This window comes from Plectropomus leopardus, chromosome 7 (assembly GCF_026936395.1).
Source record: "Plectropomus leopardus strain MGB_pleo_1.0 chromosome 7, ASM2693639v1, whole genome shotgun sequence".
Lineage (NCBI taxonomy): Eukaryota > Metazoa > Chordata > Actinopteri > Perciformes > Serranidae > Plectropomus > Plectropomus leopardus.
The window spans coordinates 24,477,741-24,489,838 of NC_142182.1; the positions used below are offsets into that span (position 1 = coordinate 24,477,741).

Genomic DNA, 12,098 nt, shown 5'->3' on the forward strand with positions numbered 1-12,098 from the left:
GCCATTGATTGCACTACCGGTTGATATGTGCATACAAACACCGCAGCAACATGTCCACAGACAGAAGTTGTACAGAAGTGTGAGTATGACTGTTTTAATGAGAGACAAACACGACAGAATTATAATTATTAATAAACTGTGTAGTATTGCAGCTTTTACTACTGTTGGGGTCCTGAGCAGCCATATTGGTGCAAAGGCCTAAGATTTTTGACCCATCCACCACTCCCGGACAACATCCTTATGGGCCTCTCAGTCCTGCCAGCATATTGGTCACTAAATCGCAGCCCCCCAAAATTTGTGGTTTATACACGAATTACTGTCACACAATTATGTAGCATTTGTTGGCCTGCAAATTTTGGTGCATTACTTTTCATGGGAAAACACAAACAGTGCATGAAAACAGCTTGGCTACTTACACAAAGTGGACGGTGGCCATAAATATGAGAGCTGCGTCAGTCTGAAACTAGCATTTAAAGCTTTTTTCATGTTTTTTTCTTGATTTGTTATTTAAACTTATCAGGCGTCATGTGTTATTCACCATTGTCTGAAAGTCACAATAGCTGTTTGGAGGAAATCAGGAGGATCTGGAGGAAAACCCTCTGAGAAACAGTTAACACCCATTCTGATATTAACTTTGAGTCTAAGAACTTTTTATTGAGAGTTTCCTTATACGAGTGAGCTTCTTCTGCTTGGTTAATTCTCAGAGACAACTGATGGATGCCAAACTGTAGCCTAGCACAATATGTTAAAGTGAAAACCTGGCTTTTCACTTTAATGTGTTCCAGATGTTTCGGAAGCAAACATTTCATTTGGACAGCTTGAATCAACAGCTCTGTTGTTAAAGGTAATGAAGTGCTGGCATACATCTTAACAGTACTGAGCTCCCTCTTTTGTTTTAACCCTTACAACAGGTGCCTTTATACTATTTTGAACCTTTATAGTAGCAGTTCCTCTCTGTTGTGTTCTTGTATAGTGATGTGATGCTCCACTGTACGTCAAAAGTGTAGCAGTGTACATCACAGATGCACTCAATTTTTTTTTAACTTAAAAGAAAAAAATCCAGATGTTTCCATTTGAACCCAATGCCTGGGTCTGATGGTATGTTTCAGACTCTCTACGGTTTTGGTATGTAACTGGAGCGCCGAGGTGATGTCACCTTTATGATATGCGCCAGAGGGTGACGTCAAGTTCACCCAGAAACCCAAGACTGACAGAGGCATGAAAATCTAAATTTGACACAAAAATCACTACACTAATTAGAGTGGTGAGAGCAGATTTAGACAGTTTTTTAAGACTAATTAAGTTAGTCTGCAACACATTTCTGTGAGAATATTAGTGAAGCAAAAAGGCCTCTATGCCAGTAAAATGACACCTTGGAAAAAAGTTACAAAAACCTTGAGGTCTTGCCAAAGTAATGCTAACAGTGCACTTCTCTGCAGCAACCCAATTTGTGCAAGTGAGGAAGTGGGGGAGATGAAAACCGGTCAACTTTGCCTCCTTTTAGGCTTTTTCCATCAGACACAGCTGAAGCCTGGATGAGCTGACTACCTCTTTTCCAGGGGAAGGGAAAAGTTGTTGAAACGACTCCAGCGTGGTGCAAAAAATTGTTTAAAAAAAAATGTCCTGCTGCTACTGGTCTGGTCATGCTTGGGCGTCTTGTTGCAAGTCACATTTACATTACTTAGCACATTCTTCACTTCTTTTCATGACCGAAGCTTCCAAGGCTACTCACCTGGCTCGTCTGAAGGGGGAGGATTTGTTTCAGGTCTGCTGTGCTGCTGCTGCTGCTGCAGGGGCACATGGTAAAAGCGTTACAGCCCAAAGTGCCAGCAGATGTCTATAAAAGAAAAAAACAAGATGGTGAGTGAAGGAAAGGAGCAGTTTCATGTCTGCATAGCCTAGGGAGGAGAAGTGCGCCTCAAGCCCCCAAACAGGATACCTCAGAGGACACGACGTACCCAAAGTGCTCATTTGTTTCCCTTAATGAAAAATCAGTCTGAGCACAAAGGCATTTAGGTCCCTGAAGCAGTACAGCTGTCTGCAGAAATGAATCATGCATGACTTTTTGAAACAAGTTTTAAACCTCGAATTCTCTTGTATAAGCTGTGTATGTACAGCAGTAATAGGGATATCTGGATCATACAGGACTACGATCTCACTCCTGGACTGACTGGAGTGACATGGACTTGACCTCCACGGTGCACAGGATTACAGCGTCCTCCTCCTCGCGCATGTGAAGGAAACAAAGGCAACAGATGGTTGAATCCACACATGGTGGGTTTGGTAATCCCTCCTGCTCCTGCTGCCTGCTGCCTGCTGCTGGGGCCGACGTCACAGCAGGGCCAAAAGCCAACATTCAAACCAGATTTGTAAATTAGTCTGGGGGAGAAGAATCCTGACACTGCAACTCTTTGGGGCTAATTATTTTCCCTTCACTGAATTACAGATATGAGCAATTTATAGTCACAGGGAAATCTTATTTTGACCCTTCTAGGGAGGCCATGAGAAGCATTCTTCTTGTTAAGTTTTATACAAAAGCACATTGGGTTATCCAGATACCTCCCAATTGAAGCGGTTCCATTTGTTTTTGTTTTTTTTAGCTCTTTAGCCTCTCAGATTGAGTCACTTGGGAAATTTTTGAAGGCCTGAGGAAATATGTTTCACAAGTCAAACACAAAACCACAAAGAGATGATAAAAAAGGGGGTTTTTTTTGCACTTCGAATGCTTAATTTCTTCTCAGTTTTCTTCTTCTCCTAATTTTTCACTATGGTTAAACTAAGAAACACATAAAATGCCAACCTGTCATTTTGTGAAGCTAATTTGAAACAGCACTTGAAAATGTTAACCTCATTTTGTAAACTGTTATAAACTGACACACGTGTAGGGAAGTGAGTCTTTCAGCAAATGACGAGTCATGTTTCTTCTTAGCTTGAACATTCATTATTTAACCTGAATCAAAGCCCTTAGAGCATAAACAGTACACAGATGCAGTCAGTGTAACTCATGTTGTCCAAATCCAGTCAGTGTTTGTCATGTCAGCTAACAGTTTGATGAATAGATGACAACAACGAGGATACGGATGGAAGATGGATTTGAAGCTGATGAAAACATGGCCACTGTAGAGCTGAGATGTGTTTTTCAAATATAGAAAAATTACAGAAATTATTTATATTTTATTATGTATTTATTAACACTTATTCAGCATTCAGAATCATTACCTACCAGTTACCCATACGCTATAGGCTCAATGTATTTTCTTTTATTTTTTTTTTGCACAAGTGTTAAATAACGCAGTGCAGGTGCTATACGACATTTAACATGTGATGGGCCAACTCTCACCTTTGAAATCAAAGTCATGGGATGCATGGTAAGCGTGGCTAAAAATGATACCTGCTCTTTAGGGATGCACAATATTGCATTTTTTTTTCCAATATGCAACATGTAATGACTCATTTGGGTGAGAACCAATAATGAGAGATACATCCATCTAATTTTTAGCATTCATCAAGTCTCTTCTGTGGTAAAATTAAAATTAAATTTTGCATTTATCACGTTGGGCCACCAGCAGAGACATGAAATGCAATACTTTTCAGTGTATGTCAAGTTCATTCACTGTGCAAAATAAGGAAAAGCATGTTAGCCGAATCTGATAGTTCATTTTGAGGCTGATATTAGCCAATATGGATGTGTGCTGACATTAACGTGTATCCCTACTGCTTTTACATAATGCTTACTAATAAAAAGGATAGCTATAGATATGTTGGTTAAGTGTTAATGAAGCTCAATAATACCATTATTTAGGACCATTATAACAAACTCATATTGCATTCCCCTTAGTGACTGAAATGTGCACGACCTTACATAATTTCTGGAGTAACTACACTTTTCTTATACCTCTGTCTTTGTCTTCAAGTCTGTGTCTGTCTTTCTGTCTCTGTCTGCCCTCCTTCACCTCTCTGTCTCATTGCCCTCCACCCACACATTGTTGAGGGGGAGGGGTGACCCAGACTTCAGACTGACTGGTTCCAGATGCATCTTATTGTCCAGAAAGATCAGAAAAGTGCTTTTCAAGTGCTTTTTCTACCCAGTAGGAATTCTAGATTGAAGTCAATAAATGGTCAATATGGCTTTTCAGCTTGGCAGTGTCAGCACCATTTAACTACACATAACTCTTTAAACTGTGGCTGTTTGGTTTTGTGTGATTAAAACTCCAAATCACACACACTAACATTTGCTATGTGAAGATCAAAAGTGCACTCTGAGGTTAAAGGTCACTTCTCCACTGGCTCCACTGTTACAATGCATGTTTGATCTGAGGGTTTAAGGGCACTTTGGCTAAAAGTATCCATTTAAGGTTCATATTCACACTTCCTCTCATATACACACCTACGTCAATAACCACCTTTATACCAATCCAAAGCCAGGCTGCTCTCACACACTTTGCCTGGCTACAAGAGAGGACATTCCAGTGGGTTGGACCCGAAATGCTTCCACATTTTTCCAGAAAGTCCCAATAAAATGTTTTTCTAGTGGAAGTTTTTTTTTTTTTTTTTTTTCAATAAGGTCTTGTGACAAGTCAATCCAGCTACAACAGCCTCAATATGTTTGTCACCACTGGATGACATCAGTTTCGTCCACTGAGGACAGGATGTATCAGGAGATATCTATTTTCTCAATTTCTTCTCTGCTGCACAAAAACAGACATTTAAATCCTGACTCATCACTTTGTTCTAAGGATAGTCCACTCAGCATTAATCAACATGAACAGTTCTTTGGCAAAGTGAAAAACCAGTGAGCCAAGAAGTCAGACTGATGTACAGCCTGGAGGAGCTCCACAGACAATAGATAGGAAACTGACTTTATTTTTAATTTACCAAATTCATGAGCAAGCATCATATTTTACTTTTGCTAATGGTCCTAAACCACAGATCGCTCCCTGTGAGGCAATGTGGCATCCAGTGGTAGGAAATAACATTAAAGCCCTTTTTACACAGAGATTGCACGATGGGGCCGCTGCAAAATCCCTTCATTAAGATGCCTTTGCTTTTTTTTTTAACATAGAACCAAAAAACTTCTGCATTATGCTGCCCCAGTGTGTGATCTTAGATAACATGCCTGCATCCCAGAGGCAAAAAAAAGGTGATGGGTGTGACATTAACACAGCAGCATTGGCCTCTTGTGTAACATATAACATATGTGCTGGCAACACTTCAATAGCAATGGCATACTGTCCCTGTTATATGGCAGCTGATCTTGTCCTGTGCTAGAGGATAAGGAGCTCCCAGACCTGGTTGTTTTCCCAAATTTTATACATTTTTGGCTGCTGTTCTGCTTCTTTAAGTTAGCCCGAAACTGCTTCTAGCTGATTTTTAAATCTCCTGGCAGTATGTCGCACACTTTACATATTGTCAGGAAACATCATAGCTGTCCCGCCTATGGTCCCGTCCATCTGGCCGTCCCATTAACACAGACACATTTCTGCGCTGTCACTATCTCCTGCCGGCTTTAAGATGAAACAACTCTGTCCCCCACTCTACTATTCAGTACGTTTACATGATGGTAGAAAAAGTCCAATTATTGTGTTATTCTGACTAAAACTGGACTTTTAAAATACATTCGGACTAAATCAAATTTCTCCAAGTTGGACTAATACTCCCTGATAATGCAATTGTTATTTGATTTATTCCGTCTTGTGACACATCTTAGTCAGACTTATACTGGACTAGGTGTTCTTTACATAGTCATTGCAGCTAGCTGAAAAGGGCCATATCTCCACCATCTGAGGCAGAGTCGGACATACTTCCGTCAATAAATCGATTCCTCCCCGCTGCTTGTAAACTGTGTAGTAGTAGTCCAAAAAAATGGCCTAATCGAGCTATGGCCTGAGCCTGACTAAACTGTACATGTGAATGTACTGCCTGTTCATTGTATAAAGAGCTGTGAGGCAGAGCAAAGGCTCGACAATCCCTCCATGAACAGGCAGTGTAAAAGGGTCTTTACTCATGTAATGTACTTGAGTGCAATTTTGAGGTACTTGAGTACTTCCGTTTTCTGCTATTTTATACATCTACACCACTAGATCTCAGAGGGAACTGTACTTTTTACTTCACTACATTGATTTGTTTATATTATTATTTATATTGTTTGTTTACAATAACTCAGTTTTTGATAAAGTAATATCTCAGATTAAGACTTCATTGATACCCAGTTTTGAAATGATCGGTCCTGCATTTATTCATATATTTTGACGCTCATTCTTTTGTATTTTTACTTAAGTAGAATTTTGAATGCAGGACTTACTTGCTAAGTGTATTTCTTCTCTCTGGCATTGTTACTTTTATATTAGCAAAGGATTGGAGGACTTCTTCACCCACTTCTGACATCAGATCACAGGGTGTGACAAACTCCTCAGACTGGTTTTTGACTATGAAAGAGTAATACTCATTACCACATGTGCCTTAGTGTGGTCAAATTAGAGTGCATTTCAACTGCTGGAAACATATACGCACCCTGTGATCCCTGTGCTTTTGTTTGCTCTTACACAATTTGTAGCTGGGAGAGGAGCATGTGACACATTACTTCTAGTACTTTACAGATATCTAATTGGGCTGTGAATGTATGTATGTGTGTGTGTGTGTGTGTGTGTGTGTGTGTGTGTGTGTGTGTGTGTGTGTGTGTGTGTGTGTGTGTGTGTGTTTGCTTAAAAATGATGAGATCTTTTCCTTGCTACAGGCCCAGACAGGTAATTCATGTGCTGTGCCTGAATAGTGTCTCTGCTGAGCATTTTCAGGGTGTCGTATGGCAGTCTTGTTAGTCTTGTTTCTGCAGAAGTGAAGAGATTGTGAAAAACTGTGAAATCCCAAGATCTTTAGATAGCAATGGAGTCAGACATGAGATAGCTGTGGAAATTGTAGGCGCTACTGGGAAAATAAAAAGAACAGCTCATGCTTAGACCAGACAAATACAAGGCCTGTAAACTATTATGCCAGGACACAAAATGCTGCTGATACATCCAGAACGCAGTCTCTAATTGAGTAAGACAAAAGTACTGCTGTGTCATCACATTGAAACTGCAGTGGTGGTAATTCTAATCTGAGCACTTCTGTATCTTTATAAAGCTTTCATCAAGTTCCTTTACTTTAGTTTTTTAGAACTAAATTTCTATTACAGGCACATTCCTTTGCTAGACTTGAAAATGAATCATCCTAACAGTGTCTCCATTTGTGAAATGCACATAAAATTAGTTCACAACCAGTGAACCAGTATTTTTTTCACCCTGGCCCAGATCAACGTACACATGACCCCAAAGTCCATCTTCATCAGATTAGTGTGGAGCATAGACTGTATATAAAGAGGGACGATATGACAGCTCCCCCAAAGTGAGGTTATTTAATCTCGATCGCCCCCTGTTGTCTGACCGCAGTACAGGTCCTAAGACCCGCCCCTCCATGTTAGTGAATTGTCTTAGGCTGAACTAAAAAGTCAAGTACACGCCAAATACATTTTTCCCTAAGATGGTCTCTGACTCTGAAGGAAGTTCTCATCACCATGATGTTTGTTCAAGTGTTTGTTTTAATGATAAGTTCGGTTTCAATGAGTTATTAAATTATACAAAATGGGGCTTTTACACCATGATTGACAGCTCTGACAGCCAATCCTTCCCCTTGCATTTAACGGAGCTGCAAACAATTGGTTGGACGGGTGTTTGAGCGGGAACTCCCCCACCGCGGATATCGCTACTGCCGGATACAGGGCAGCCATGACATCACCCTCCTAAGATGGCAGACGATACCCAGACTTAAGTAGTCTTTACTACAGGCCCGCTAAATATACCATTATTTTGCAAATTTCCTATATGAATATTCAGGCTGCGCTAACATGTTCTCACTCCCTATTTGTCTAATACAGCAGCTTGGCTACACTCTTCAAACTATGACGCCAGATAAACCTCAAGCATCACTGACGACATGCCATTTTCCACTCTGCATGCATTGTCTCTTTTTTAAAAAAAAACTTCTGTTTTTTTCTTCTTACAGGAAACTATTATTTCCTCAACAGTCCAGGGTTCTAGAAATCACCTGTGCATGTGATGGAGGAACGCACAGTGCATGTGGGGGGGCGTGGCCTCAATACCCCTGCAGTAAGAGGTGTGCTATGTACATGTGATTGAGGAATAGCATAGATATTCTCAAGTCCCAAACTATTTTAAAAATCCCTGTTAAGGGCAAACCTTCAATTTTGTAAATACCAGGTTTATTCCTGTTTATTCCTATAAATTCCCATAATTCCCATGAAAAGTTTCTGGAAAGTTTCTTGAAATTTTTTCCACCCCTTTGCAACCCAAATCCTTAATATGTGACATATTACATGTATGTCGTGACACACATCACTTGATGTTATGTATTGATGATGTGATGATATGTAGTTTTTTAAAAAAAACCTCAACAATGACTTGGTTTTAAACAGTACACAAATACAGATCTCCTGGGTGAATGTCCTGTGTTTGTTTGACCAATTCAACAACCCACAGTCTGACACACACTTTACACAAAGTTAGTTGCTCCGATGCCATATACTGCTAACCTAAATTCCTTCAGAGAGGGCAACGATTAGTTTAAGTGCAGTATATAGGAGCATATTCAGTTTGAGTTGAGAATGTCCATGTATTAAAGAGACTCAGTATATTATGGCACAAGAAGTGGCTCTAAAAGTTTTGGACTACTGGCAAAAGAAAAGATTTGAACCTGTGGAAATTTCAGATCACAGCCTATAACCTGAAGGTTTCTGAGCAGTCGTCAGAGACTGCTCATCTAATGAACTGTTGAAGTGATGAAGTGTTGCAGGATCTAATATGACTGCCAACCTCCAAAATTCTGTTTTGGATATGAAATAGTCACATCCTGTAGGCATGAAAGGTGTCTGTAAAAACTCCTACGACCCTGACTGATCAGGTATGAAAGACACAATGAAAAAAACAAAGAAAGAAAAAGAAGATATTAAGACAGTGTTGTGTAAAGAGCAAAATACAGCAACTACAAAAGTAAAACATGAGATAAAGGACGAGGGAGAATGATGCAATTAACCTCTTGTGAAGAGCTAAGGGAGTGACTATTATTCGATTTGGGTGGTCATTTCAGTGTTTTTGAGCCAGGGAGATATCATCAAACTATAATAATATCCTGCTATATCTCCTAATTTTGGAGAATTATGTATAAATATGCTTTAGTGTGCAGTGTACCAAACAAAGTCAAGATTGCTACAAGTATGTTTCAGTGGCAACTGAGATAAAAAAAAGCACAATAAAACCGCCCGAACATGCAATCTGGAAGACATTAAAGCATCCTGTTGAAAATAGACCTCAATAAAAGGCACTGAGCCATAAAAAGTTTGGAGTTTTGGCAGTTTTTGTTGATACTTCTCTATACACGCTGAGCTACAGAGAATTCAGATCAGTAAAACGGACACACCCTCAAAATCTTCTTCAGTCACTAACTGCTCATTCACAGCATCTTTCTAACCACCTGTTTTTCCCTGCGATTCACAAGAATGACACAAAGGAGGCAAACTAGTTAACAAGCGCCACTCCCATCCATCCACATCTACTACTCAGGAAGGATCTGCAACAGCACTGCTGGAATGACACCCACTGGAAACTGACTGCGGATGATTCTGACATAACTTGAAGTAGACTGAACAACACGTGATTGACATTTTTGTTCCTCACTGACAAATAAACACGAACCCTTCGGTCACTTCCTTCAACGGGATGATCACACCAGTTGCTGTGCTGTCATCGCTTCAGGTTTTCAAGCTGTAAAAACATGTGGCAGGGAATTCTTTTTAACTATCCAGTTTCTCAATAAATCCGAGATTTAGGACATAACGTTGCAGACTCATTTTGCTCATTTTATGTGTTGCTTGAAAAAGCTGTTAGTGACATTTCTATGAGGCAAGTCATTTTATTACTGAAATGTTCTCCATGGTTGATCTGGTGCGTATCAGACAGAGCTCGAATGACTTCCCACACAGAAATATCAGAGTGAAAACTGATCTCCGGCTGTGTGAGGTGGTAAACAGGTATGTTATACCATCACCATTGTCTGTTGAAGGAAAAGGGACAATTCAGCATGCTCCCTGTGATACACCCAAAGTCCATGTCAACCTCTCCCCTCTGAATCTGCAGCCAGAGCTGAAGAAGTCCCCTCTGGAGACAACAACCACTTCCTTAGAACACAGTCTGCATTCCTGTCGCTGTCCAATGCCTGTAAACAACATTCCTGCTTCGGGAAAGAAAAACCACAAAAAACTGTTATCTCACTGTCCGATCCAAAAGCCTCCTCTCTGCCACCTCTCTTTTTTCTCTTAAACCCCTTTCACACATGCACTGCAACCCTGAGAACTTTAATGCCCGAATAAGTTGGACCTGATGAAATACAGTGTAATTTACAGAGTCCTTGTTATGTCTGATTGAGCCCATGTGTGAATAGAGCAGGTCATTGTCTGGAGAATTCAAGCAAGAGGGGCATGTTGATACCGCTTTTACGACGCAGCTGGCGAGAAACCGAAAGATTACAAACATTCAAGTGTAAAGAAGAGGGGTCATTCACACGAACATGCCAATGAAAATGTGTAACTAGAGAGACGCCAAGATTTGGGAACTAAAAATGTCAGACTAATTCAAGAAATGGAAAGAGACTCGGTTGTTGATGACCAAATTACGAACCCGTTTTCAATGCAGCAAAACTCTAAATCCTCAGACCCCTCAGTGTCCCCTAGACTCATGGAAACAATACATTTATCACATGATTACAACAGAAAAGTAGTTTAAAGAAGTATTTCACTGCTGGAATGATGGTTTTGTCACAAAACTGTATTGTCTAGACAGCAGAAAGATGCAAATACTTTTGAAATTGGTGCCATATGACCAGAGAAAGCAGAGGAAAAAAAGAGCTGTGACATTTGCTTTTGCCCAAGAGAGAAAGAAGTAGAAAACCTACGATTACCAGAATGCATTGCATTGCACTGGACCAATAAAAGCTGGTGATAATTTGACACAGTGGAGAGAGCACACATAAAAATCAAGCTGGTGCATGCAAGGTGTGCATGCAATGTTTCAGTCTAATAGTGACCTTGGTCAGGCATATTGGGCCATACTGCTGGACGGGCAGGGAATGACACCATCAGAGATGACAGAAAATTGACAGAAAAGCTGTCAATATGACAGTGGCAAGAGAATGCAAAATCATACTATAAAAGAGTGCTTTTTTTATGACCGCCTTTGCCTCTATAACTTTGCTTGCTTGTTCTTGTATTCTGCAACTTCGAGCACAAGTAGGAATAATGTTTTGCTTTCAAACTGGCCAAAAAATGAGTCTTGAAATCCAGAAATCTCAGAAAGTGGCTCCAAAAAAAGCATCGGGTCACTGACATTGGTCAACACACCCCTGCAGATATGTTATGGTTGCACAGGCCAATAGAAATTCTTACAATTGCCTTCAATCTAAAACTAAAAATGAATCATAAAACAAACACGGGAATGACCATCATCCGACTATACACAGTTTGTCAGACTGTCTCATACCAAACTGCCCCCACCCCCAACTTGTCTCCTCTGGGACACTCTAATCTGTCCATTTCATGGACAGAGCAAACTGGAGCACTGAAAACTAACATCAGACTGTAGAAACATATACAGCCAAGCGTGATTAAAAGGTTTTATTCCAACAACACAGACATCCATCCGAGGTGATTCAACGCTCCCTGATGTACAGTATGTATTGCTTCATATTTCCACAGAAGAGATGATTTCATGCAGCAAAACATCACTCATGTTTAGTCGAGTTTTACTTTCATTGCCTGCAATGTTTTGGTAAAAGTGTGACTCATGTTTGAAATGGTGAACTTCTAATGTTGGAAATACTGCATGTCCCCTCATAGACAAATCATCAATCACTTAACTCAGAGTAAGAGTGCCAGTCAGCTTCCTTCAGGCAGCCAGTTGGTCAAAGTGCATGAGAGGGAAGACTTTGGCAGAGATGTTGCATGAAACGTTTGGCTTATTTGCTTTATTAGTGGTGATGAAAGAGAGAAATGCAGA

General features: G+C 40.2%; 1 long non-coding RNA gene across 1 annotated transcript in view; it reads right to left on the minus strand.

Moving 5' to 3' along the window:
• The window catches only part of LOC148189188 (uncharacterized), a 31,572-nt gene that overhangs the window by 6,209 nt on the left and 13,265 nt on the right, over positions 1-12,098 (minus strand). Inside the window, exon 2 of the long non-coding RNA XR_015777038.1 lies at positions 1,733-1,837. This is a non-coding gene — a long non-coding RNA (uncharacterized LOC148189188). The remainder of the gene's footprint in view (positions 1-1,732; positions 1,838-12,098) is intronic.